The sequence below is a fragment of the Pogona vitticeps genome, chromosome 5, assembly GCF_051106095.1.
Source record: "Pogona vitticeps strain Pit_001003342236 chromosome 5, PviZW2.1, whole genome shotgun sequence".
Taxonomy (NCBI): domain Eukaryota; kingdom Metazoa; phylum Chordata; class Lepidosauria; order Squamata; family Agamidae; genus Pogona; species Pogona vitticeps.
Window position 1 is genome coordinate 89,656,982 of NC_135787.1, and position 23,085 is coordinate 89,680,066.

The window sequence follows — 23,085 nt, forward strand, 5'->3', positions numbered from 1 at the left end:
GAGAGGGAAGAAGGTATCACACCCATAAATGTTGTTAGCTCTTATGAGTTCAGTATGGTGTGGTTTTATCATTTTTTCCTTGCTGCTCCTTTGCTCCTTCTATCTCCTCTTTATATAGTGTTTCTAGTTTTATGTTAACTCCTTTCCACATAGTTTTTATGTAGTTTTTGATACAGAGTCTTTTAGCCAAGCATATTTTTATATCTCCAGCTATATTTTTGGATCCATGGATTCTGAAGTTATTACCTGGGAGTTGCTATAACAATTCCCTAGACTCCAGCATTTACTAACCTGATAAGGGAAAGATATACCAGCTAAACTGTCTAGGCCTTGGTTCTGAATTGAATTGATTTACTCCCTGTGAGTGGGTTTGAGTTTGGGCACTCTTGTGGGTGTGTCCCCCCCAGACTTAGGCAAAGGGCAAACGTTGAACTTAGATACTGTATGCAAAGTCAACACAGAACTGTATGCTACCACCAGGCTTAGGGACTATCACTGCGTGCCTTCTCCGTGGACTATTTGAGGGTTCTATTATTTCTCACTACCATATTAGGCGGCGTGGTGATGCCATGTTCTATTAGAGGGGTGCTTCCTGGTTTATTAGAGACGACATCAGAGAATTACTTCTCTAGTTCTATTACCTGTTCTCTTTGTGTCTTCTAATTGGGGATTGACTTCTGCATGTCCCTTTGTTTTTTTAATTTGTCCTATCTCTGGCCTAAACGCTTCTTCCTTTGGTTCTCCATACGACTCTTATCTCTCTAACCACTCCCTTAGTAGGTTTACATGTAAAGTTCTGTGTTTTTTTATGTTTGTCTGGCATGTATATCTCATAGTCAACCTCCCCTACTCTCCTTACTACTTCATAAGGTCCTTACCACTTAGCAAACAGTTTGGTCCCTTCGGAAGGTAGCAGTAGAAGGATTCTTTGTCCTGGTGTGAATTCTCTTGGCTTTAGTTTTTTACTATAATGTCCTTTTTGTCTTAGTTGGGACCTGGTCAAATTAACCGTAGCTACTTCTGCTACTTTTTTCAGATGCTCCTTCATTTCTAACACGTACTGTATGGTAATCTTTGCTTTGTCTTCCCCACTTTCCCATTTCTCTTTTATGAGATCTAGAATCTCTCTAGGATTCCTTCCATATAACATTTTAAAGGGAGAGAACCCAATAGAAGCCTGGGGTATTATTCTTATTGCAAACATTAAGGGCAGTAGCAATAAGCGCCACCTTTTTCACTTTTCTATCACTATCTCAGCATGCTTTTCAAGGTTTTATTAAATCTTTCTACCAATCTATTGGTCTGCGGGTGATATACTATAGTCCTCAAGGGTTTCACTTCTAATAGTTGCCACATTTCTGTAATTGTTTGACTCATGAAGTTGCTACCTTGATCAGTCACTACTTCCTGGGGGAACCCTAACCAGGAGAATATGGTCATTAGTTATCTTACTAAGACTTTAGTGCTAGTGGATCACAGCAGTATTGCTTCTGGATACTGGGTTGCGTAATCCACCAGGACTAAGATGTGGGTGTCTCCTCCCACGGACTTAGGCAACAGTCCTACTAAATTGATCCCTATCCGATCAAAAGGTTTATCGGCTAAGGGCATAGGGATAAGGGGTGTCTCTTTGGTTAACTGGCATGTCAGACATGATTTAAAGAACCTATCCATCTCTTTTTCTATTTGTGGCCACTAAAATCTTTGATGTGTATGTGCTATCGTCTTCAGGGGGGCTAAATGACCTGCCATGGGTATATAATGAGATAATTTCAGTAGGTCCCTCCACAACTTCCTGAGTACAGCTATCTGACTGTCCCTATCTTTATTAATATGATATAATAAGGTTCCCCTTAACTCATATCCTTCTGTCCCTTTCTCAACTCCTTCCTCCAGCATTGCCTGAATCTAGCCTCTTCCAAAGATATTGTCTTGTTGCCAATTTCTTAACTGCTATCTCAACATTTCTTCTAGCTTTTCTCCTTTGGCTTCCATCCTTCAAACTCTCATTCCCTCTTTTTCTTGATATAAGTTAGTTTGTTCAGCCCCCACCCCCAGTCTTGACCTAAAAGCATTTCTCTCATTAGTCCAGGTGCCACTCCTACTTTCATACATTGTTTATCTCCGTGTTTGGCGCAGGCTAGATGGTATGGTTTCAAGGCTCTGTGGACACATCTCACCAACACTTTATCTTCTAATACCTCTCCTTGTAATTCTCTTATTAACATTTTCCCATGCTGCATATTCACTAGAGCTTTATTGATTTCTCCATGGCTCTTACCTCCCATCCTGATTGCTGAACCCTGCCTACCTGTGGGTGGGTGGCATATGTATCAACCCCTTGACACATCCCATTCAGGGCATTCTCGATGGTGGTGTCCCTCTAGGCCACACATAAAACATCTTTTTTATCCCTGCGAATTCTCCATCCAGTCGGTTGATCTAGAATACGTCAATCGACGGTGACAGGTGGTTGTGGTCCCCTTAGATTGGTTGGTTCAACCACCTTTTTTCCTTTGTTCTTCATTCTCAATGCCACCATGGGTCTTTGAGGAGTTGTACTCATCACCATCTTGTCTTGTGCACTATTCCTCTCAATGAAATGAGAGTGGCCTACATTGTTGCCTTCTTCAGCATTCCCATAAAACTCTATCAGCCTCACCACTTCTTCCAAAAACGTATGCCTATGCTTATTTACCCAGGTTTTGGGTCTGTGATTTAGTGTTATCACTAACTGTTCCATAACTATTAAATCTACTAATTGTTCTTTCATCCTCTCCTCTGGTTTTAGCCATCTCAAAGCATTGGAACACATTCTCTGGTCTTGGGTTTTGTCCTGGTTTCAGTTTTAAATCTCTAAATCATTTCCTGTAGGTCTCTTCTGTTAAATTGAGCATGTGCATTATCGCATTCTTAACCATGCCATATCGTCTAGCTTCATCTGGGGTTAGTGTATCCACTATTTCTTGCAGCAGTCTGGTGAGATGTGGTGTTAGAATGAGGGCCTAATGTTCTTTCAGCAAACCTGCCTCTATCGCTACCCTTTCAAACATATGTAGGTAGTCTTCAGGATCATCCTCAGTCCCATCTTTTGTACTCACACAGGCACAGGTCATCCTATCCACATTTTGGGGTTGGATTTTGTGGATACCCCATGTTTCCCTCCTTCGGTGTCTCCACTGTTTATTTTGATGTGTTCCATCAATACTCGATATTGTTCTGTTATAATCTCCCTCAGTTTTCCTTGTCCTTCTAACATTAGTTGCAACCACTGTTTTGTAGTTTCTTCAGACTCTTTACTTGCCCCATATTGGGCTCTGTTGTGAGTGTGTTCAAGTTTGGGCACTCCTTTCTTTCCTTTGAACCCCCCAATAAAGGGTGACACTTCTGCTTGCTTAAACTTTTTATTGACTTTCAGCTGTGTATTGTGAACACCGTATTTTTTGCTCCATAAGACGCAACTGACCTTAAGACGCACCTAATTTTTAGAGGAGGAAAACAAGAAAAAATATTCTGAAATAGTTTAATAAAATATTTAATAAACTATAACAGAATAACATTTGAACCATGTAAAGTGAACAGCAGTCAACAGTGGCATTAAGAACCATTACCACTGTCATTAACAAATAGAGAGACTTAAAGCTTTGTGTATTCTAGTTTATGTACCATAAATTTGTGTACCGTAAATTTAAGTAAAGTACATATAGACCATTATCAGCCAGTGATAAAATCTATACCACGCTACATATATTTTTCATTTCTTTTCATCCACCTCCTCCCCATTCTTATAGAAATGTCTCAATGGCAGATTGTTGTGCAACTCTGCCCAACTACAGCTCAAGCCTATATTAAGTTAGAAATGGTTTGTCTGATTTGGCACTGCATTGAGAGGTCCCTTTTAGTTATGTGGAGGATAAATAGTGAAATTAAACTATTTAACAGCTGGATCAGCTTAACCTGATCCCATTCACCAGCAGTAGTACATGCTCAGCATAAGACCAAATCTTGGTTTTCTGACATAATTGAACGTTTATAGCATGCAAGGCACAACAGATTACACAACACAAATCCAGGAACAATGTTCTTGATGAGCCAAAAAAAAAACCTGAATACAAACCATGGTAGCTGAAATGAGGAAGCAGGTACTGTAATCCAGTTAGAAGGCATGAAGAATTTTGACTTTCTTAATTTTCAAACTACTGTATCAGCAAAAGTAGTATGTGCTACAGGCAAGAACTCTGTTCCAAAAACACTAACCAAATAACTATGCCCTGTCTCTGAGACTTCCTGGTCCTGTTCTGATTTAGATACATCAAAGAGATACCAGAGCCATAAGGACTTGGAAACAACTAAAAGTAAGACTGAATTTTGCTTTCCCATGTATGCAGGGTTAATTTGTGTTCAGTAGCCAAGTTTGTGTTCTGGCCCATAAAGCACAGTTAGTTTCCTTGCTGTAATACCCTTTGGAAATACATTCTCTATTAGATGCCCAGAACTATTTGAAAAGTTTGGAAGTCGAATCCAAATTTCCCATAGGAATGCATTGAAAATTAATGAATGCATTCTTATGGGGGGAGAAAGGTCAGAAACTTTAAAAAAAATTAAAAGAAAGTCACTTACCAGGTACTGTAGACTGAGCCTGGCTCTTCACAGTGCCTTGGTAGCCCCCCCCCCACACAGCCGAAAAAGAGCACCAAACAGCTAAAAGCCTGCACACAGCAGGCAGCCATTTTGTGCTCTTTTCTGCTCCTTCTCTCTCCCCACCTAACAGCTGATCAGTGCTAGTCTGAAAGGCTTCCTAGGCAGCTTTTAAAGCAAAACTAGCAGCTTTTAAAGCAAGTATGCATGTTTCTACATAAGCAGATTTCAACTCAAACGGAGCACCTTTTCACCCAAGCACTAACCCCAAATAAGCAGCTTTAAAACTAAATTTTACATTTTAAAATGAAAATACCAGGCTGTCCCAGGTCTCTTTCCCAGCTCTATCCGCTTGGACTAGCAGGAAGCAGACAAGCAGCCTCTTCACCAACTGAAAGTTTGAATTTCCCACTTTCCCTCCCTTCTCGCACGCTAGGTATGCTAATATCTGTGCACTGGAGGATTGTGGAAGGAACACACAGCCCCTGATAGGGGTCCCATGGGATACCCCAAAACACTGAGGAGCTCTCTTGGCCTCTGGTGGGACTGGGGCTGTGACACCCTGTTCTGAGCAGGTGGTGCAGCCAGCAGGTCACCATGCCTTGGGGGGCAGGGCACAGAAGAGGGCAGGGCACAGAAGAGGGCAGGAGGTGCAGGGGCCACTCCAACTTATACCTGGCAGAGGAGATACCATGATCATGAAAGTGGTTTTCCCAGGGTAAGGCTCATCCATTGCACTTTGGGTGTGCTGATCCCTGTGATTTCCTCAAATGTGGGAAAATCAGCTGCCTAATTTGTGGTAGTGGGGGACTGCGTTTGTGGTTTTCCCTGGTCTTTTTAGAATCACTCTTTCCCCTTTGGTCCTTGGCTGTTTTCACTACCCTCTACCATTTACATTTGCTGCCATAGGCCTGTTGGCCCTGCTGGTTTTCCACGTGGGCTCTAGGAGGCAGATCCTGGAAAGTCAGCAGTGCAAATGGCAGAGTGGTGAGGTCCAATGTGGTTGCCATGTCAAGCAGCCTCTGGTGCCAGTTCAGAGGCCTCCCAGCACAGCGGTGGGAGGCTTCTGGGTGGTGGTGGCTGAACCCTTACAGTATTCACTCCATAAGATGCACATACCATACTTTCTCCACTTTTTTGGGGGGGGACTGCGTCTTATGGAGCGAAAAATATGGTAACTACTTCAGTAGGACCAACGGGTCCCTCTGATAAATGTTCATAGTCCAAACTACCCTTGAACTGGGGTGTGAGGAACAGTTTCACCAGTGAGGGTTCGCCCCAAAACACTTTCGATCCATTGGTTTCCTGGTGGTATTTCTCAGGCTGGGGCATATAGTTCCACAACATGGGTGCCATGCCCATATCCCTTCAGTAGCTGTCACTAGTGGGGGTTTCATTCCGGATCGATCTCCCTTTTTCCAGCGATCTCCTTCCTTCAGGTATACATAAAGGTGCATTTTACCAGTTTGATTGCCTCTTAACTGGACTGTAATTCCTCTTTGCCCTCTCTTGTAAATATCCTCTCCTCTTCTCTCCTTTTTGCCATCTATTGGATTTACTTTACAATACTGTTGCCTTCTCTCTACGTCTTCCAGAGGTAATTTCATCTTAACTTTCTCCTTGGTTCAGGGATCCTCCATTTCTATCCATCCCCATCCTACCAGTATCTCCTCCACCTTCTCCTTTTTATGTCTCCTTTCCTCCTACTGTCCTACCTCCCCCAATCTATCATTCTTTTTATATCTCTACTTCTGTCACTAAAAACTCTCTTCTGCCTCCACTTCTCCTTTTTCCCGCTCTTTTTTTCTTGTATCTCTAACTACTCAACTGCCGGCAATAATGTATATGCCATTTCATAACCCCCTGCCATAGGTGTTTGAGGGGATGGCTCACTCTACTTCTTTCTGGTGGGTTTTTGTTCCTTCTCATACTGCCTGTTTGGATCAAAAAGTTTCTGAAACACCACTACAGCTGGCAGACTACAGGTGAGTCAGTGGGGACTACAGGTGAGTCAGACGGAAATAAGAGAAGGGCCTCTCAATAAGATGTCAAGAGCAAAGGGAGATAAGACTGTGGAGCTGCTGTGAGATACCAAGAAACAACAAGGTCTGCCCTGAACTCATTGTACTATACTACTGAAATTTTGAGAAGCAAATAGAAAGGACAATAATACTACCATACAGTCTTCCAAGAATAGCATTCATGGATGTAGAGCTGGTGGGCAGGAGGTAGGCAGAATAAAGCTCTGTCCTAGTAAGAGTGTGGTTTTTAACTAGAAAGGGTTACAAATCCCTTGGTCTCTCATTCACAATTGTGAGTCACCCTTTAAGATAGCGGAGAGTACAAACAAAAATGACCCAGCACTTCCCTGGAAGGAAGAATGAAATGGGGGGGGGGGTTTTGCGGATGACCAGCCCTACCTGGCTAATTACCTCTTGACCTGCCTTGGCTTTTTCCCCTGGGCTGTCCTTGAGCCCAAATCATAAGAGCCAAACCATTTTAGAGTGAAACATAAAACAAAACTGTAAAGGTTACAAGGCACTCTCATAAGCTTTAAGTTTCATGTGTTAAAAGCATCAGCTTTCTGTGTTAGAATAAGTTTATCATTTACAAAGTCACTATAATGCATAGCACCCTGAAAACCCACACTCCTGCCCTGAGATACACTCTTTGCTTCTCCTTAACTCTTTGTTAACTGTTAATGACAAAACCTGCCCACTCTTGTTTTAAGTATCTCTTGTTGTCTTTTCCAGAGTGGTTATCCTTTCAGTCAGTTATGTTCTTCTTGATGTCACTGGGAAAAATAGGTGAGAGTTTCATCACAGGAGAAAAACAGGGAGCCACACTATTAGCACTAGTCTGGATTGGTCTTTGGACATTAAAGGAAACCTGAACTGTTGATGTGGCCACTGAACTGCCTCCTGCCAAAAATCTGACACCTCACGTGTTAATGCAACCTTCTGATAAGACTAATCTGCTAGACAAGTTGAAGAAGCAACCATCAGCATTGATTCCAGGCAGAGGAAATGTAACTAAAGAAGAATCTCCGATTCAGACTCTGACACCAGGTGGAGAGGATTTAGTATTTGAAAGTTGGCTTCTCTACTTAATGGAGGATATACAGCATATGAAATATTTATTAAATTAATCTAATAAACTTTTAACTATCCTAGTGGACATTTGACAGACAGACAGAAACCTTTATTGACATATTGTACAAATTAAAACACAGTAAAATAGAGCTAAAATTTTCAGTGGCTGACAGGTGGCAGGGAACAACCAAATGCATATTTAGGGCTCATCATTCTGCGAAGCATGCTACGACGTCTCTGCATGATAGCATAGTCATAATTAGCAGTTGTCAGGGTAAGTTCTTTAGTAGTGCCACTTAGGAGATGCTGAATTTTTCTCAGATCTTCCCATCCGGAATGGGAGGCAAGGAAAATGCTCAAATAAGACAGGCGGATGTCCTTATACAAAATGCAGTAGAATAACATATGCTGCAGGGATTCAACCTCTCCCTGACCACACAGGCATACTCTTAGTTCTGTTGGTAAACCCATATACCTGCCCTGTGCTAAGCTCGATGGTACTATATTGCATCTGGCAAGGGTAAATGCCCATCGATCTTGTGGCTGTTCTAAATGATTGAGATATTTCAGTCTACTGCCATGGGCGAGGGGCAGCTGAAAATAGTGGGGAACAGACTCTTTGGGCAGCGCTATGCAGAGTTTGCCCCTCTATACCCAGAACTCTTTTTCTGATTGTATGGAACACCCTGGAGGGAATTATTGAGCTCAGCAAATCTGGTGACAGCCCCAAGGTCTTTATTTTCTTAAGAAATAGGGCCAAACCTTTTGCAAACAGACTGTTGGCAAGCAGCGCTTGAAATAAGGTGTCCTGGGCTGAAAAACAAATTCTAATCCAATACTTAAAGAATCTGAGCCAAGCCTGAGTCTCAATCCTGTATTGACCGCCTTCAAGGCATAGAGTAGCATAGGGCACACAATGGGGCAGGCCAAAGATTTTATGCAAAAATGTTGATTGGACCCTTTCCACAGAACTATGTAATGCAGACATCCAGATGGGTATATAGAAGCTGTGCTGCTGATTTAGCATTAAAAATCTGCAGCACAGCAGGGATGTAAGAGTGGCCCCAAGTGCGATGGAAACGTAAAATAGCCTGTGCTTAAAGTTTTGCTGACTTAGTCGCTGTCTGCTGGTGAGTTGACCAGATATGTCTGTAATGAAAAAAAAAACACCCAAGTACTTAAACTCTCTGACCTGCTGGATATAATTGCCATTGAATGACCAAAAGAAGGGTTTTCCATGTTTGCCAAAAGCTATAATTTTGGATTTCTCAAAATTTAATTGAAGTTTATTGCCTATCAGGTAATCATGGTAACCATTAACTAGCCGCTTTAGACCAACCCTTGTGCGGGAGAGGAGAACCATGTCATCTGCATATAATAGGATGGGAATCTGTATAAGGCCCAGTTTGGGGCTGTGGCCATTGATGTTATGTAGGAGTGGGGAGAGGTCATTAATAAGTTAAACAGAGTTGGCGCCAGAACGCAGCCTTGTTTCACTCCTCTGTTGGAAAAAATCTGATTGGAAAGGGCCCCCTGTGTCAACATTTTTATGCAACAGGTAGAGCCCACATGGAGTTTTTGAATTAAGAAGAGGAGCCTCCTACCAATGCCCAGCCTACCGAGCTTCAGCCATAAGATATCTCTGTCTATAGAATCAAAGGACCCTTTTAGATCTAGGAAAGCTGCATACAAACAAGTATTATGCTGTGAAGCGTATTTGGAAATCAGATGGGATAAGATCAAACAATGGTCTAATGTACACTTTCCTGCCTTAAAACCTGCTTGTTTTAAAAAACCCAGAATATCTTGGTCTAATATCCAGTCTTGAAGTTTTTGGAGTAAATAACTGGTGTACATCTTCCCAGTGATAGCAAGAAGGCTTATTGGTCTGTAATTTGCAGGGGATTTCTTATCACCCTTCTTATAGATGGGAATCACCATGGCCTGTGTCCATGCTCTAGGCAGGATACCAGATCGATTAACAGAAGTAAATACAGCAGCAAGAACAAGCGCCCACCAGTCGGGGTAGGCCTTAAGCAGTTCCGGGGGAAGGGCATCAGGACCCAGTGCCTTTCCAGTTCTAAGGTGTCCTATAAGATTTTTTATTTCACTAGTTGTAACTGGGGCCTATTCCAGGAGTTCTCTGGGTGGAAGCAAGTCGGTTGACACTGTGGGCTTACAGCTATCATAAAAGTTGGCCATGAAGTGCTGTTCCCATGTCCCAGCTGGTATATAGGGGAGGTAATGCAAATTCTTATTAAAAATGAAAGAACCTGAAACCACCTCCCAAAATTTTTTGTTGTTGCCTGAGTTGATAGCCTGAGCTAAATGAGACCAACGATCCAATATAAGTTGATGATTGAACTTCTCAATGGCTATTCTGAGGTGGTTTACAAGCTCAAAATACTGTGCAGGGAGCTTGAAGGCCCTTGAGGTTCTATAGTTATTATAGGTCCTCCTCATATCCTGCTTCAAGGCAAGACATTCCTTGTCTAACCTAGGACGTGTGGCTGGGGCCTGTCTGTTCTGAGATTGTTGAGGGAACTGGCCAAGGCTAGCTATTATGGTGCCTATTAGGCTCTCAAAGCCTTTGATGTGATTGGGCTTTGATAAAGATAACCAATTGAGGAAATCTTGGGGTGTCATGTCTAGATTAATTACTTTTTCAAAGAGGTGTTTTGCTCTGTGGTTCCATTTCATTCTGGGCAGGATCAATGGACACTCCTCAAATGCTGAGTCGGTCAGGACAGTAGAGTCTGTGTTAAGAGCAAGATTCAACATAAGGGGAGATGGTCACTCGCTAGAGGCTCCCCCACCTGGAACTTAGCCACGCATGATAATAGGGGAACAGGGATCAAAATATAGTCAATTGTGCCGGATCCATGGGGGGAGATATACATGAACTCACCCTCAATGTCGCTCTGTAAGGCCATTTAGCTATTTAAACTATAAGTAAGCAGAGTTTTGCCAAATGAGTTCCCAGTGATATGGCTGTGACATCTGTCACCCCATTGATCACTAGGGTTGATTCAGCTTATCTGGTTGGCTAGGCGGGTGTCCCCTTCCTCCCTCACCACTCCATGTGTGTCCCTCCTTCCTGAAGCTGCACGCTTGGTGGAAGAGGACGACCATTCCAGATAGGAGTGTACCGTTCTTCGGTCAAGGGTATACGATTGCTACACTCCTCTACTAGAACCTCCAAACATTTGCAAAAAGCTATGGCCAAAATGCAATATAGAGCAGTGGTCCCCAACCTTTTCTGACCCGTGGACCGGTTGGGGGTGTGGGGTCCATGCATGGGGGGTTCAGGACCTTCTGTGCTCACAGGGGGGCAGGGTGAGGCATGCTCGTGGGGATGGGGCATGCTCACATGCATGCATGGATGGCGTGGGGTGCACTTGTGGTGGCGGGGGGCACTCATGCACATGTGTGGGGGTGGGGCACCCATGCATGTGGGTGGATAGGCCGTGCATGCGGAAGGGGGTGTGCAGGGGGGATGGGAGATCTGTCTCCGCGGCCTGGTCTTGTCAAGGACACGGATTGGCATCAGGCCGTGGGCCAGGTTGGGGACCCCTGATACAGAAGGCATTAATAGCAGAACTTACACAATCAGATCTACTACTGTTTTTATATGTACAAAACATATATGGGACAAAGGTTACTAAAAGGAAAGTTGCAAATAAGAAGAAAAGAAAAAATGATAAAAATCTTAAGCCAGTTCAAAATAAAAAGATGCAGTTCAAGAAACTCTTCAACTTGTTGGACAGTAGCCCAGCACAGAAAAGCTTTAATCATACTGAGAAGCCAACTGTAAATAAGGAAGCAGACCCAAAGGAATATGTTCACCTCTCTATCAATGCAGATTGCTGTCTCACTCAAATTTCTGTACCAGTATCAGTTCAAGAACAGAAACATGTCATTCAGAACTCACAACCTCATGTCTCACAGAAACATAGACCCTTACAGGACAAAATCATAACAGATTATGGCTGGATGCCAGTCTTGAATAGACAAAAGCTAGCTTTGCCAAATTTCCCTAAACCAGTAGGGCAGTGGTCCCCAACCTTTTCCAAACCACAGACCGATTGGGGGGTGTGTGGCATGCCCTCAGGGGGTGGAGCTCACTCATGCGCATGCACAGGTCTGCTCGTGGGGAGGGGTACTTGCACGCATGTCGCACTTGAGGGCACTTGTGTGCAAGTGCACAGTGTGTTCACGGGGCAGAACTTACTTGTGCGCATGCGCACAGCGGCATTTGCAGGAGGTGCTCGCGGGGCAGGGTAGGGGATCTGTGTCCGCAGCCTGTTCACAGACTGGGGGTTGGGGACCTCTGCAGTAGGGTTTACCACTATTACCACAATACAAGCATAAATTGCACTTGCTAAGTCTTTTAGAAACTGCGGTAAGAGTTTTTGAGAACAGTGCTCCTTGTCTGCCTCTGGCGCTTTGTACCCAAATGTTAAAAGCCCTCAAGTGATAGAAGATCATAGCACTAACTTAATTGATCGGTACATTATTAACGCTTTTTGGGGGGGAATATGCATTGGGGAAACCCCCCCTCCAAATACTACCAAGTTGGAAGATATGTATTTATTTTTTTATAAATTTTATTGAATTTTTTAACATACAGAAAACCACAAGACACCAAAAAAGAAAAAGAAAACCAAAACGAAGAGATGAAAAGAAAAGAAAAAAAAAGAAGACCATATAGCAAAGAAAAAAAACTAAACTAACCCCTCTATCTGAGGTGCCCCCCCCTTGGAGTCAAAGATTCCAGCCTCATTAGTCCTCTATTCTCCCTATATCTGTTTACAGCATATACTAATAAATTTCTACATATATCCTAAATTTCACCCTAAACTTCAGTCTTCTTCTGGGCCCAGAGATATATTAGCCCCCAGCTTTGTTTTATATAATCTCTTGGCTGTTCCCGCAATGCTTCTGATAGAGTGTCCAACTCTGCCATGTCCCATAGTTTCTTTAACAGCTCTTCCATCGTCGGAACCTCTTCTGTTTTCCATTTCTGGGCCCAGAGTAATCTAGCTGCTGTGAGTATATACATAAGACAATGCTTCAATTTATTGTCATTTACACCTGAAATGACATTCAGTAATGCCATTTCAGGTTTCAGCTCTAATCTCTGCTGTATAATTTCTTTTACTAAATCCCATACCTGTGTCCAATAGATTTTGACCTTTTCACATGTCCACCACATATGGTAGTAAGTACCGACCTTTTTCCTCCATTTCCAACATATGTTACTGTTACCCTCTGACATTTTTGCTAATCTTATGGGTGTATAGTGCCATCGGTAAAACATTTTGAGTACATTTTCTCTTAAATTTGCTGGTTTCAAAATCTTATTGCTTTCTTTCCACATCATTGTCCAGTTATCAAGATCTACATTATACCCAAAATTTTTGCCCATTTTATCATTGTTTCTTTCACCCTTTCATCCTCTAGTTCATATTCTAATAGATAGGTATACATTTTCTTAATTATTGCTTCATCCATATACAGCCACAGTCTGTCTACCTGAACTTTGCCCTTAAGAAACCCCACAGCCCTGTCTTTTTTATATCTTGATTCTAATTTTGCCATTGACCACCAGTCCACCGCTATACCCATTTTTTCGAGCTCTTGTTTATCCCTTATCTCCAACTCATTTGTTAGCAGATTTTCATATGTGGTTAACCTTCCTTTCTGGTTCAAGGTTTTAAATGAAAATGCTTCTATTGGTGCTACCCATATTGGGATTTTTTCATAAGTTTGTGCTTGAAATTTCTGCCATATCATCCCTAAAGCCTTCCTAATAATATGCTCTTCAAACTGAGAGTGTTCTTTGAATTTCCCATACCATACATATGCATGCCATCCCCTCTTTAAGTCGTGTCCTTCTAATTTCAACAGCCTTTGATTTTCTGAAGTTATCCATTCCTTAATCCAAGTCATTGCACATGCCTTGTAATATAGCAACCAGTTCGGCACACCCACTCCCCCTCTTTCTTTCAGGTCTTGCAGCAATTTAAGTTTTATTCTTGGTTTCTTATATTTCCAAAGAAAATTTGCTGTTAGTCTGTCCAGGTCCTTGAAATACTTAAAATTCAATATTATTGGGAGGTTTGAGAATAAAAATAAAAGTTTAGGTAGGATCATCATTTTTATTGTTGAAACTCTTCCCATAAATGAGATTTGTAATTTGTTCCATTCCTCCAGATTTTTCTGAATTTCTTTCTGCATTGCCAAGTAGTTTTCCTTCATTAAATTGCTTGGTTTTCTAGTGATGATCACCCCTAGATATTTAATTTTTTTTACCGCCTCAAATTTAGAATTCTGTGCTAATTTATCCACATCTTCTTGTTTTGTTTTTTGTCATAAATTTTGTTTTTTGATAGTTTATTTTGAGACCTGCCACCTTTCCAAACTCTCCAATAACTTCCATCAGTACTTCAAGATTTTCCATAGGATTCTCTAATATTATCACTAAATAGTCCGCGTATGCTTCCAACTTAAATTCTTCTCCCTCAATTTTAAGTCCTTTAATGGCTTCATTATTTCTAATCTGCCTGTTAAGTATTTCCAATATTAAGATGAATAGTAGGGGAGATAATGGACAGCCTTGCCTTGTTCCTTGTTCAATCTGTATATTTCCAGTTAAGTTACCATTCACTTTTATCTTGGCTGTTTGTTTAGTGTATAATGCCTTAATCATTTTCAGGTATGATCCTTGTATATCCATTCTCTCCAGCAGTGAGAACATAAATTCCCAGTTGACATTATCAAAGGCTTTTTCCGCATCCAGGAAGATTAGCATCATCTGTTTTCCTGGGTGTAGTTCATAATATTCCAATGTATCTATTATAGTCCTTATATTTGAGGATAGATTCCTTTTAGATAAAAAGCCTGTTTGATCTTTATGTATTATCGTTTCAAGTATCCCCTTTAGTCTTGTGGCTAAGATAGTTGCGAAGATCTTGTAGTCAACATTTAATAGGGAAATTGGCCTATAATTCTTGACTAATCTTTTATCCGTGCCTTCTTTGTGTATTAGGGAGATATGTGCTTCTTTCCAAGAGTCTGGAATTTCCCCTTTAGTCTGTATATCTTCGATTAATTTCTTGAAGTGTGGGATTAAGGTTTCTTCAAATGTCTTATAATATTCTGCTGGAAGTCCATCCGGGCCAGGCGATTTACCGTTTTTTTGTTTCTTCCATGCTTCGCTAATCTCTTCTGTTGTGATTGGTTCATTCATTTTTTCCAACTGTTGGGGATTCAGTTTCCATTCTGGAGTATTATTCCAATAATTTGCAATCCTCTGTTCTTCTCCTTCTCTTTTCTTGTATAGTTCATTGAAGAATCCACAGATCTCCTCTTCGATTTCTTTTTCTTTGTATATTTCTTTCCCTTGTTTGTTAAGCAATGTTGTTATCATCGTTTTCTCTCTTTCTCTTTTTATTCTATATGCTAGCCATCTTCCCGGTTTGTTCGCATTTTCAAAAAATTTTTGCCTTGTGAATTTGATTTTCTTTTTCCATCTCTTCCTGTTTTAATAAGTTAATTTTGTGCTGTAGGATATTTATTTTATTGAGTAGTTCCTTCTTTGTAGGTGCCTTCTTAAGCTTTGCTTCCTCATTTTTTAGAGATGTTATTAAGGTTTGGTGTTGTTTATTTTTTTCTCTTTTTCTTCTGATATTGAATTCTATTGCATATCCTCGGAAATACGCTTTGGCTGTATCCCATATTGTTGTCATCCCTGTATCCTGAGGTTTATTCATTTGAAAAAAGATACAGTGGGGTCTTGACTTGAGAACTTAATCCGTATTGGAAGGCGGTTCTCAAGTCAAAAAGTTCTCAAGTCAAATCTGCATTTCCCATAGGAATGCATTGAAAACCATTTGATCCGTATCTGCTCTTTTCCGTCCATAGAAACTAATGGGAAGCTGCTATTCCGCCTTCGACCACTAGAGGGGGATATTTTGTTTCTTTTTTTCTTAGGTCAAGAAAGGTTCAGGGAAGGCAGGGAAAATACAGCCCAGGCAGTACCAGGCAGTCTGAAGACTCCCAATCCACTCTCTAAACGCTGGGAGGAGTGAGGAAGCAGACAGGCACCCTTTTCACTGGGCAACAGTTAACCAAAAGTTCAAATTTTGCACTTTCCCTGCCTCCCACGTGGGTTTTTTTCAGTTCTTAACTCAAATCCAAGTACTTAAGTCAAGTCAATATTTTCCTATGAGAGCGGTTCTTAAGTCAAAATGTTCTTAACTCAAGTCGTTCTTAAGTCAAGACCCCACTGTATTCATTTCATTTTTAATTTTTTTTTTTATGAAAGTTTCTTCTCTCAGCAGTTGGGTATTAAGTCTCCACAAGCGATTTCTTATTCTCTGACCTAAGGTCATCAGTATTGGGTTGTGATCTGCATATGTATTTGGTAGAATTTCAATGTCCTCTGCTTGGTATGTAGCCTCTGCTGATATCCAACAATTGTCTATTCTTGACCATGATTTATGTTTATTAGAGTAGAATGTGTAGTCTCTTCTATTCGGGTTTCTTAATCTCCATAGATCAATTAGGTTTAATTCCTCTGCCATCTCAAGAAACACCTTAGGTATCATATTTCTTGATTTTTTCCTCCCGTGTTGAATTTCTTTGGATGTGTCTTTTTCTTTGTTGATTATTGCGTTGAAATCTCCCATGATACATATTTTTTGTTCTGATCTTTGTACTAGTTGGTTTTTCAGTTGAGAGTAGAATTTGCCTTGAGCTTCATTTGGTGCATATATATTTACCAAGAGAATTTTTTTCTCCTTCCTTAGAGATTTCTACCATTAATAGTCTTCCATCCTCGGCGGCAAACACTAATTCTGGCTCGAATTGTTTTTTAATGTACAATGCAACTCCATTTTTCTTCTGTTTACTTGATGCTGTGAAGACTTTGCCTAATTTTAAATTTTCTAACAGTTTTTTATCTTTTTCTACAATGTGGGTCTCCTGAATAAAAATATCTACCTTTGCTTTAAGCACTTTAGTAAATATTTTCCTTCTTTTTTGGGGTGAATTAAGTCCTTTAACATTCACCGAGAGAAACTTAGTTTGTTTAGACATCTTGCTGATCATTACTACCTTTTTTTCTTTTCAGTTTCTTTCCTTTGGTTTTTCTTCTTGGAGATGATTCCCTTTGGCTTCCAGCCCCTCTTGTTTCTTGTTCCTCTTCCTCTTCTGACTCTCCACTTGAAAATTGTAAATCTTTTTCTGACAGTTTCAGTTCCTGTCTCATTTCTCTCATAAAGTTTCTGGCTTTCATTTTACTGTTGATGTTGAATCTCTTGGATTGGAAGTTCAGAAGCAACCTTTCTGGGATTCTCCATTGGAATGGTATCTTCCTGTCCAGTAATATCTTAGTCAAAAACGTATATTCTTGTCTCTTCTTTCTCACCGTCCAGGGTACCTGTTTGAGTATAATTATTGAGATAATTATTTACACCAGCCAATGGAGAAGGCAATGAAACCCACAGAACCAAAAGAGAAGCACCTCTGACTCTTTCGATACTCTTCCTTATGAAGCACCAAATTACATAATTAACAAAATTGAGCTTTTAAAGGGTCATCTGATAAAAATAAGGGCAAGGAAGGGAGGATAAAATAGCCACTAGAGACTCCACTGGGCCACTGAACATTCAGAAACATAACAGCAATTGAATGAATTTAGGAATGAAGGAAGTGCTGATTCAGAACCTCAGAGCAGAAAGATACATACTTTGCAGTGTCAGCCACCAGAGAGAATAAATCCCCTACTAAACAAGACCATCCTAGAAGACACTTTCTGTAATAAGACCCCCATTTAAAATTGAACACCAACTGCACCTTAGTGGTATCTGGCTGCAGAGACAGAGTTTGGAAGTTCAATTTGTCACTGTGCCTCCTTGAGGGGCTGGGGTCGATAATTCATATGTTCCAGCTCTGTAGTTATAGTATGATTATGATTTGGGCACAGACAAGAGAATCAGGTAAAGAAGTAATAGGCTTTTCTGAAAGCAATCTAGAGCCTCTGAGTGGGAAGATACATGCTGCACAACACCAGGTCACAGTGGCATTAAATTCTCTGCTGCATAAGCTTGTTCCAGAAATGATTTATATTGATTTGACTCCTACTCGAAACCCAGAAATTATGACTCCATCTCCCTGGACCTAAATCAGATAACTGACCAAGGAGGAAATCAGTTCCCCTGAGAGAGTCATTGGGAAGGCATGCTGTTCATTTAACCTTGCCTTTCCTGTAGTGTCTAATGTAAGCAGCTGGAGCTGATTGATCCTGCAGAAGTGATTTCTGTTGAGTTGTCTGGAGGGGAAGACCAGGTCCCAGAAAGAAGCAGAGCCTCATCTAGTAAGAGGGCAACAGCCCACTGCTCTGATTCAGTGGCTCAAGGGAACAGTTTTCCAACATCTCACAGTGTCTTCCCAATGTGGACAAACCAAGCAATTTTCTTAGAAAGGAATACCCTGCTCAACCATGCTGGTGGAAAGAAAATAGTCACCTCAGAACTGTCCACTTCTGATGACCCTTAATCCATCTACAAGATCTCTTGCTGACATTTCTTTCCTGGAAAAAGAAAGACTGGCAAAGGAAGGCTGCAGATTAGAGATGGGGGTATTTGTTTACGGACATGAATACCCCTGCACAGGTGGAGATAATGAGGGTCTGGCCCCATGGGGCCAGACGGTCCACTCACCGATATATGCTAATGCCACAGGGTCTGCACTGCTGTCATATCGCTCCAGAGATCTCAATTGCCGAGCCACTCTTCAACCTGGCAGAGAGGCTTTGTCCCGTTTCTTGCCAGGAGTGGTTCGGTGATCGCGATCTCCAGAGTGATAGGATGGCAGTGCGGACCCCGTGGCATTAATGCATTGCTGACTGGACCATCCAGCCCTTGTTATCTCCAACTGTGTGAGGGTATTCGTGTATAAATATGAATACCCCCATCTCTACTGCAGATTCCTCTTTCCAAGATTTTATCAGGGTTTATGATATAGTCCTCCTCCAGGAGACCTGAGAGGGAGAAGAGTTGGATGGTTCTGCAAGTTATTTATTAAAAGCAAATCCTACCTCTGGAGGAGGTAGCTCTAAGGGGTGGGGCTTGGAATTTTATTAAGCAAGCCACTCACATCAGCTTAATTCCATTATTATCTAATATTGCAACCTATCTGGTGACCTGTAACATCTGTGTAATTGCCTGCCATATTTTGTTCTCTGTACGCTTTGTTGATAGTTAACATTTACATGTCACCTTGCTACAAGACCATAACCATCAATAATTTCTGGGTTACTATTGATAACTATGTAGAATGCCTTGAATTTTTATATTCTAATATTTATTATTGCAGGGATTTTAATGAACGCTTAAGTGCTAATGATGAAAAGTTATATGCCCGCTTTCATTGACTATTGGATTTAGATGATTATATATTGGGGAAAAGGTGCCAAACTTCCAAAGATAAAATATGTAATTATGCAGGATATCACTTTGCTCAGTTCACAAGAAGTTAGGGATCTCTTAGCATTAAATGGCTCTGTGAATGGGGATTCATTTGGAGAATACACTCATTTCACTAAGAGGAGTGGTAGTGTGATTGACTGTATAGCAGTCTCACATTTTGAATATGAATACAGTTTGTTGCTCAGTTTGAAATTGTAACAGTACAGAGAGTGATCATTTACCCCTGACACTGACGTTAACACACCTAATACAGTATATAGTAGCCTTTGATTAGAATTACATACGGTCTTACCCCAGTAAAGATTTAGAAGTGACTGGTAGCAAAAGAATTAAATGTTCACCAGTGGTGGACTTCAACTACTGAAGACTGAGGAGTATGTGAATGCCCAAAATGTCATTCTTGGTGCCAGCAATGTCAGTGATGCAATAAAACTATTTCAAACACTGACTGAAAAACTAGGAGTGCATCTAAAAATTAAGCAAACAAAATTGGCTCTGGAAGAGCTTCAAAAACATCTGGCTAGCTTGATAGTGAATGTAAGTGGGCCAAGGGTCAAATGAGGAAAATTTATTATAAGTACAGTGGTGCCTCAAATAGTGAGCGCTTCTATTAACGATGAAACAGAATAGCGATGAGTTTTGGGGGGCTTTTTTCCGCTTTGAATAGTGATGTTTCCTATGGGCGATTTTCGAGTAGTGATGGTTTAAACAGCCCCGTGTGCTCTGGCAGGCGAGTAGGTGGGCGGGCGGGCGGGCTGGCCGGCCCCGTGGCCAAGCCACAGGCAAGCCCTTCCCACTCCCCTCGTCCTCCCCCTGGACGCAGGCTGAAATCATGCGGGTGGGATGGGGCTGGGTTGCCAAGACCAATACTGGGGGGAATCCCCAACCACCAGGCTTCTGAGGCGCTGCCAGCAGCAAGACCAGCCAGTCCCTGCTCGGCACGCCACCGCCGCTCTCCCTCCTGCCCCACTTGGTGTATGGGCATCCTGGGTGGCAAGCTCCCTGGCCAACAGTCCGCACCCTTCCCTGCCTCCAGATAAGCACCAATTGTGCTTGGCTGGCAGCAAGACCAGCCAGCCCCTCCTCGGTGCACCGCCGCTGCTCTCCCCCCGCCCCACTTGGTGTATGGGCGTCCTAGGCGGCAAGCTCACTGGCCAACAGTCCGCACCCTTCCCTGCCTCCAGATAAGCGCCGATTGTGCTTGGCTGGCAGCAAGATCAGCCAGCCCCTGCTCGGCATGCCGCCGCCGCTCTCCCCCCCACCCCACTTGGTGTATGGGCGCCCCTGGCCCTTCCCCGCTTCCAGATAAGTGCCGATTGCACTCGGCCAGTGAAGCACGGACCCAAATCATCGAGCTCAGCCCCAGGAGAGCGGGAAGGAAGAGGCCTTAGCTGGGCAGCAGAAGGCAAACCAGCGACGTACCCGGCCCAGCTGCCTCTTCGGGTCATATCCTGCTTTTCAGGAGCGATCCGCCACAACACCCTTCCAAGCAACAGGCATTGTGGCTTCCCCGGCACCACCAACTGGGCGATCCACCACGACACCCTTCCAAGCAACAGGCATTGTGGCTTCCCCGGCACCACCCTTCTCGGTTTCCCTCCTTTTGATAAAAAAACTCCCCCATTGAGATGCATTGAATAGGTTTCAGTGCATTTCAATGGGGGAACCGCGTTTTGAATAGCCATGTTTCCTATGGAGATTTTCCATTAGCGACGGCAATTCATTCCAATTGGAACGGATTAGCCGGCTTTCAATGCATTTCAGTGGGAAACCACATTTCTAATAGCAATGAAATCCAATAGCAATGTTTTTTGTGGAACGCGTTAACATCGCTATTCGAGGCACCTCTGTACAGAAAAGCTAATTTGCAATCTTTGTTAAATGAGTATGTTGGCAGTAGACAAGCATGTAAATTATTGATTATGGAGAAAGGCAACTTGAATGACAAATTTTGATAAAAGCCTCTAGTGATAGAGATACTGTCTTTTCTGGCATACAATAATAGGGTTAATGAATAGTGGCTTCTCAGTCCCAAATTTTATTATAGGTTGCAATAAATACAAGCACCATAATGCATTATTCTCTGATTCTAATCCTCGGGATACCCAAACAACAGTAGCAATGGAAAATCTCCCTAATTGGCCACCAGTTTCAGTAAATGAAGTCTTATCCACCAACTGAAAAGCAACAAAGTACTAGGTATCAATTTTTTGACCCCAGAACATATAGAATCCAACATGACATGGTGGACCTTCCTACTGGGAGTTTTGTTCTCATTCATTGATCAAACAGGATTATTATGAGTTGGGACACATCTGTAATCACTCTCGTATATAAAAAGGAGACAAAATTTATCTTGCCTATTATTGGCCGATCAGCTTACTGTAATAAGTAAGTTCTATATTAAACATCCCTGTAATAATCTAATTGTTTGGCTCCAGGATGTAGATATTATGGTAGTAGAGCAAGCAGAATTTAGTCAAGAGTGATCCACTCTAGATCATTGCTATGTTTTAGCCAACCATACTAATAATTATGTTAAAAAAGGAAGAAAGCATGTTGTGTGCAGCATTGATTGATTTTGAGGAAGCATTCATGTCTTTACCTTGTGTATGACTATGGGAATAATGAGCCTCCATAACTATGGATAAAAGACTTTTCTTTCTAATTGAATGTTTTTATAATATCTGGTTGAGAGTATGCTGTGCCACCAATGAACATATTACATATCCTGTATCATCCACAAAAATGTTTAAGCGGGTTGAGTTTTAGCTCCAGTCCTGTTCAATTGATACAGTATGTGAATGATATTGTTAAGCATTTGTCATCTCCACTGTTTCATGTCCATAAACTGCCAACTAAATGCCATTCAGTCCTACTATATGCAGATAACGCAGTACTGGTATCTCAAACCAAAGTGAGACTGAGAAGATAATTAAGGGCATTTTGAAATTATTGCCAGAAGGAACACTTAAAGGTGAATCACAGCAAAACAAAAGTGTGATTCTCAAAATACTTCAGATTCTGTAAATGGTTTTTGAATGGGTGACCAATTGAGCAGATTAGTCTTTAAATATCTAGCCATGATTTTTCAGACATCAGGAACATGGACAGCTCAACGAGGTGTCATGGAAAAAGCTACACATTCAGTAAAAACCTTGACAGTTTTTCTACACCAAAGTTCACAATATCATGCCAGCAGTGCTCTATGTTTACAGAGCGAAGCTGCTAGGTCAGATGCTAATCATGCAGTCTTTCAGGCAAATACTTGCCATACCTGGCTGCATTCGAAATGCCTCCCTGAGGTTAGAAAGTGGCTTTCCCTTGGTGTATACACAGGCCTGGATCAGGACATTTAACTTTTAGTTATTCTAGTTCCCTCTGTCTACTTTCCCTTGTTGTATACAATTCTCATGAGATTAAATGCATGAAAGATATCAAGTCCAAAATGCACACTTTTGGACTGTCACCTGACTTCTTATTGACCATTGGGTATGGCAAGGTGAGAAATTTATTAAAGCAGTGCCTATTCAATACAGAACCCCAAAATAATTTGTCTGCTGCCAATAAACCATGTCCATGGTATGACTGCTCCATGACAAGTCATCCCAAAACAATGGCACAACATCTGCATGTGCTAACAGCTCTAAAATACAGTGGTGCCTTGACTTAAGAAATTAATCCATATTGTAATGGTGGCCGCAACTCAAAAATTTCATAAGTCGAAGCACCATTTCCCATAGGAATGCATTGAAAACCATTTAATCCGTTCCGGCCAAAAGGGGAAAAAAATCAGCAAAAAAATAAAAAACACTGCAAGCCCCTGGAGCTGGAAAAAACAAATTAAAAATCCCAAAATT

At 41.7% G+C, this 23,085-nt stretch overlaps 1 protein-coding gene and 1 non-coding gene across 6 annotated transcripts in view; both read left to right on the forward strand.

The window, feature by feature from the left end:
- TAPT1 (transmembrane anterior posterior transformation 1) overlaps window positions 1-23,085 on the forward strand; it is a 165,451-nt gene that overhangs the window by 84,624 nt on the left and 57,742 nt on the right. The window lies entirely within an intron of this gene.
- Window positions 5,306-5,469, forward strand: LOC140707943 (U1 spliceosomal RNA). Its single transcript, XR_012088072.1, has one exon. It is a non-coding gene; the product is annotated as a U1 spliceosomal RNA (small nuclear RNA).